The sequence below is a fragment of the Athene cunicularia genome (assembly GCF_003259725.1).
Source record: "Athene cunicularia isolate RWA chromosome 3 unlocalized genomic scaffold, athCun1 chr3_part1, whole genome shotgun sequence".
Classification (NCBI taxonomy): domain Eukaryota; kingdom Metazoa; phylum Chordata; class Aves; order Strigiformes; family Strigidae; genus Athene; species Athene cunicularia.
The window spans coordinates 60,850,331-60,856,000 of NW_020799097.1; the positions used below are offsets into that span (position 1 = coordinate 60,850,331).

The following is a 5,670-nucleotide window of genomic DNA, read 5'->3' on the forward strand; positions in this document are numbered from 1 at the left end:
GGGGGGGGGGGGGGGAGAATATAACGAAAGGCTTAAGACGGACTCTGTGTACAGTGTAAACAGGCAGAGACCTTTATTGTTATTAACACTGAGAATTCATACTATCTTCAAAGCTGTGTCAGTAAGCATGAGTTAGGCTGTGTTATTATTATTGGTAACAAAGTACTGTGCATTTGCTGTCCACGCGCTCTAGTCTATCCACTGATTGGCTAAGCTAAAAGATTAACTCTACCATCAGCATCCTGGTTATCAGTTCTTTATTTCTTTAGTTCTGCAACTCTGCATTTTCTTGTTGCACAGCTGCCAACTTTCTTCAATCGTTTTTTATTCTTCAATCAAGGACATCGTTGAGCCAAGATGTCAATTTTCTGCCAAAAAGCTCTCCACAAATCCCCTTCCTTTTTCTTTGATGGCAACAGCAACCAGTCTCTGATATTCTTTCTGCAATAAAGCTTTAACACACTGTAAAAAGCAAGGCACAAAAAAAATAAGTTCATTAATGTAACAATTCCTATAACTATAAGCTGCTTTACCAGATCTTTTAACCATCCAGTGATACCCCAGTTAGCAAGCCACTCATTTAGCACCCAATTTGTAACCGTTAATGTATGCATATTATGTTGCAGTTCAGCTAACTTTCTGTGTATTGATACCGAATGATCAGACAGGTTCATACAACACATTCCATCAAAATCTTCACAACCATGTCCTTGTGCTAATAGTAAAAAATCAATGGCAACACGATTTTGCAGTATAGCATGTCTAACACTATCTACATCAACAAGAAAGCTTTTGATTATATCTGAAGTCAAACTTAACTGCTTGATGGTCCAGCATGCTAGTTTAGTTATATCTCCTAAAGCTTTTCCTGCTGCAATATGAGGAGTAAACAAAACTGTTACAACTCTAGCAGAAGTATCCCCAAACTGTATTTCATCTTGACAGTTACGATCTAGTTGCCATACCGCACGTTTTTGTCTTACACTGCTTGTGGTATTCCAAATTGTATGATTAAAAATTTATTGGTAGCTAGGCACAAACATTGTTAGCTTCCCAAGATAACATGCACCTGCTAAAGCTCCTGCTGGAATACCTGGCCATGCCCAGTCTCCACAGATCAAGCACAATCCTTCTGGTAGTGCTAAAGGATGTTGTGGTGAGCTCATGTTAGTCCAAAGACCTCTGTTGCAATATGCGGTATCATTCTGATACCATTTTTCAGTTGAATTTACCCAAAGTGAATTATTTGGATAAATCAACAACAGAGATTTTCCCTGTCGGGTTTGATGAGAATTTACCATTTCTATCCTCATGAGCTCTGTCCCTCTGAACATCACACAACTCTGGTTACTTGGTGTGGAGCCGAGAAGATCCAGTTCTTGCGGAGGTAACATAGTTACATTCAACTTTTCTATACTCTATGCTGTTTGAATTGCCTCTGGGAGGTTAGGATACTGATGCCTTATGGTTGTCCATTTTCCACAGAGACCTCTCCATGTCCTACTGCAGATCTTGATAATCTGGGTTTCATTGATAGTTAAGATGGTCTCGTGCTTTACCCACCCTGTAAATTGTTTAGGATCAAATGTCAGGATGCCTATGAGCCAGGTACGAAATGGAATGTCAGGTGTAGACATAGATAAGCATAAAGAATCCTGACCCATTTAATTGGTTAACGTTACCCATATGTTCTGTCTTGGCAGTGATTGATGCAGTTGATGTAGTTTCATTCCAGTCGTAATTCTCGAAACATGGACAATCACAACGATGCAGAAGGCACAGTCAAGTCTTGTTCCACTGCTGGTTTCACCTATTTTGCTGGTATCCACGTGGGTCCTGACCCTGTAATGACACAAGCATAACCTCTCCACACGTTATTGACTGCTAAGGACCTTCCGATGATCCTTCTCTATTTTTGATTAAAATTTTGATACGGTCTGTTGATTCAACCAAACCTGTTGACATAGACTATGTATGTTTTACCATAGGTAGAATAAGATCATCACCTGTAAGATGCAAAAAATTCATTATGTACTGTACTTTGCTAGTCTGTTTGTTGGAGTTTCTCCCAATTCTCCCTGTTTTTGTTTTTGTAAATAATTTTTGATCATGTGATGGGTACGCTCAATGATTGCTTGTCCTGTGGGAGAATGAGAAATACCTGTAATATGTTGAACACCCCATTGTCTGAGAAATTTCTCAGTGGATTGGGACACATATGTTGGACCGTTGTCGGTCTTTATTTTTTGTGGAACACATAGGGTAGCAAAAGTGTGGCGAAAATGAGTTTGTACATGTCTCATTGACTCACCACTTAATGCAGTCATTCAAACAGCCATTGAAAAAGTATCAATAGATACATGAACATATTTTAGTTTCAAATCAATTATTAAAATCTCCCAATCTTTTGGAATCATTGAAGGTGATGGTAGACCTGGTTGCAGTGCACCCATGTCTACTATAACCTCATTGATCTTTTGTAGATCATGGAGTAACCTCCAATTTTCCAATTTCTTTAGAATAACAAGCACAGGAGTATTCTAAGGACTAGTTGATCTTTTGATGTGACCAGCGTCCAATTGCTTTTTTACCAAATTTTGTAAAATTGCAACCTTTTCAGTGGTTAATGGCCACTGATCTACCCAAACTGGCTTTTCTGTTTTCCATTGAAGTTTGAATACAGGTCGCTGATCAGTAGCCATCACTGAAAAGGCTGACCAGTAACAATGCACTTCATTTGTTGTAACAATCTCTTCCCATTAAATTGATTGGAATATGTGTTATATGAGGTTTTGTCATAAATTTTAAACCATTGGACATGCAAAACATAATAATATTTTTACTAATTTTGGTGGCTGTATTTCCACCAGTTCCCATAAGTGAACCCAGGGCATCAACAAGAGGCTAGGACTTCGGCCATTGTTTCTTAGAAATCACTGTTACATGTGCTCCTGTGTCACTTAAGAGTTCTATTTACTTTGACACCTCTCCCAGAATCATCGTAACCATTAATTTAGGTTTGGAACTTTGGATTTCTAAAGCCCACAATTTGCTGATCTTGTCCTGTAGGGCCAAATCCACTGTGACCTCTGATTTTTGAACTTGTTGCTGGTGCTTGGTTTTTGAATGGTACTAATTGTGCAATCCAAGACCCATTTGGTAAAAAAACCTGGAGGACTTGGAGTCCAGACCATTACTTGAATTACTCCTTCATAATCCCTGTCAATTACTCCGGGCATAACAAATATGCCTTGAACTGTTATACTTGATCTGCCCAATAAAAGAGCACTAAGTCCAAATCCTAAGGGTCCATGTGCATTAGGAGGTATATTGTGAGCTCTGGAGTTTATTATGGTTGTATCTTTTGTCGTTGTTACATCAACTCCGGCAATGCCACTAGCTCTTGCTGCAAACTGTTGCAGACATCCTGGTGATTGGTTGTTAGGAGGACTTGTGTCTGTGCACGGTCCTGCCCCGCACTCTTCTTCCAGTTTCCCTGATTCTGCATAGGCAAAGGATGTCCCTCACAATCGAAACAAGATTGACATTGTTTAACAAAATGTTTTCCTTTTCAACATCGTGGACAAATTCCTGGAGGTCTAGTTTGAGGGGATTGATTAGACATGCGTGATTTTCCTTGTCGACATTGCCAACTAAAACGGCCATTTTTTCCACAGGAAAAACATTGAGGCTGCTCTCCTCCTGTTTTCACGGCAGCAGCAAAAGTCCCTGCTAAAACTTTTGCATTGAATTCCATGGTTCCTACACGATTGGCAGCTTCCACCATTTCTACTAATGTAGCATTCCCAGGTAAATTTAACAAAAAACTCTCTTACAGTCCGGATTTGCATTCTCAATAGCTAGTTTCAATAGTAATGCACCTCTAGCGTCAGGATTATCCACTTCTTTGTAAATAGCATCTTGTAATGCATCTATGAATTCATATATGGTTGATTTGATCCTTGTGTGACTGTTGTATAAGACACTGCAGTTTTGCCTGATTCAGGCAGCATTATAAATGCTCATATTGTCATTCTGGCTGAATCTCGTAAGATATCAACTTGCAATCGAGCTTGTGCTTGTGGATTGGCAAACACTCCCATTCCCATGTAATGATGTACTCTCACACCATACAAAGGATCACCTGGTTGCCTTCCCAAATTTTCTACAGCCTTAGCTTTGGCATACTCCATATATTTATCTCTCCATAACAGTTTTTGTGTTGGTGTTAGTATCATAGCTGCTAATTGATGACAATCAAATGGTGTTACGAGTTCTCCACACAGCACATTTTATAACAAAGACTGTGTAAATGGGGCTTTCAAACCCGCCTTCATGACTGTTTTTCTGACCTCTTTTACTAATAGCCAATCGAATGGCTGAAATTGTGGTGGACCATTAGGTTGAAGCACCACAGGAAACGTCATTCGTATCGATTCTCCCTCCCTTTTGCCCTCCCTTTTGCCCTCCTTGTTTCTGAAAGCTGTTCCGGTTATCATTTCTTTCACCGTCCAAGCTCGAGCTATTGAGTGCAGGTGGATCTCACCAACATACTTGTTGGTTTCCCTTTTTAGTTTTACTTTTTTTTAACAGGATATTTGGTTTTAGTATTGTCCTCTATATTTTCAGTTTCAGTTTCAGTTGATGGACCACCGACATCATTGTCATCATCAGAACTGTGTCCAGGAACTTCAGTTGGTTTTGTTACACTGCTTTCACCTATATCAGGTGTGTCCTCACAAGGAGCACTGGCGTTGTTAAAAACTCCTTGAGCCTCTTTGATAATTTTTCTTTTCGAATGCAAGTCAACTAAAGTCTTATATACCAGCCGCCACAGCGTTAAGACTTTGACAACATTTGAATCCCCTTTGGATGCACAATCAAAAAGAAGATCTTCTGCCCTTTTCCACGGTCCCAGTTCAAAAGCCTGTGGCATCTCTGCAGGTAGATTTTTTTTCCTTTTAACCATGCTAACAGAAAAGTTAAAGTCTTTTCATCATATGCTATACCTCTTTTCTTCAGAATATATTTCAGAAATTTTACTACTGCTTTTTCATCACTTGACATACTATTTCCCATCACGTTTCTCGGTTGCTCACCTGTTAGCAGATGCAGGTGATTGTGGCCACGTATTCTCTTTTCCTTTGGTTCCTGACTGGTACAGCTGACAGGAGATTGTTCAACCGAGACAACTCCTCGAAATGCTACCGTTCTTCTGTTGGTGCATTGTTTACACCATGTTGGGGTCACCATTTGAGGAGACAGAGACACGGACTCTGTGTACAATGTAAACAGACAGAGACCTTTATTGTTATTAACACTGAGAATTTATACTATCTTCAAAGCTGTGTCAGTAAGCACGTTAGGCTGTGTTATTATAATTGGTAACAATGTACTGTGCATTTGCTGTCCACATGCTCTAGTTTATCCACTGATTGGCTAAGCTAAAAGATTAACTCTACCGTCGGCATCCTGGTTATCAGTTCTTTAGTTCTGCAACTCTGCATTTTCTTGTTGCACAGCTGCCAACTTTCTTCAATCGTTCTTTATTCTTCAATCAAGGACATCGTTGAGCCAAGATGTCCATTTTCTGCCAAAAAGCTCTCCACAGTCATGAGCAAAAAAGACCCAACTTGGGAAAAGTAACAATTTATTACCAATCAAATAGTA

General features: G+C 39.6%; 1 protein-coding gene across 2 annotated transcripts in view; it reads right to left on the reverse strand.

Moving 5' to 3' along the window:
- MED23 (mediator complex subunit 23) overlaps positions 1-5,200 on the reverse strand; it is a 47,533-nt gene extending 42,333 nt beyond the window's left edge. For both annotated transcript variants that reach the window (XM_026844045.1, XM_026844044.1), the window contains exons 1-2: positions 5,194-5,200; positions 1,560-1,564 (exon numbers count right to left, since the gene is read on the reverse strand). The gene's annotated coding sequence lies outside the window, so the exon portion shown is untranslated. The remainder of the gene's footprint in view (positions 1-1,559; positions 1,565-5,193) is intronic.
- Between the last annotated feature and the right edge of the window lie 470 nt (positions 5,201-5,670).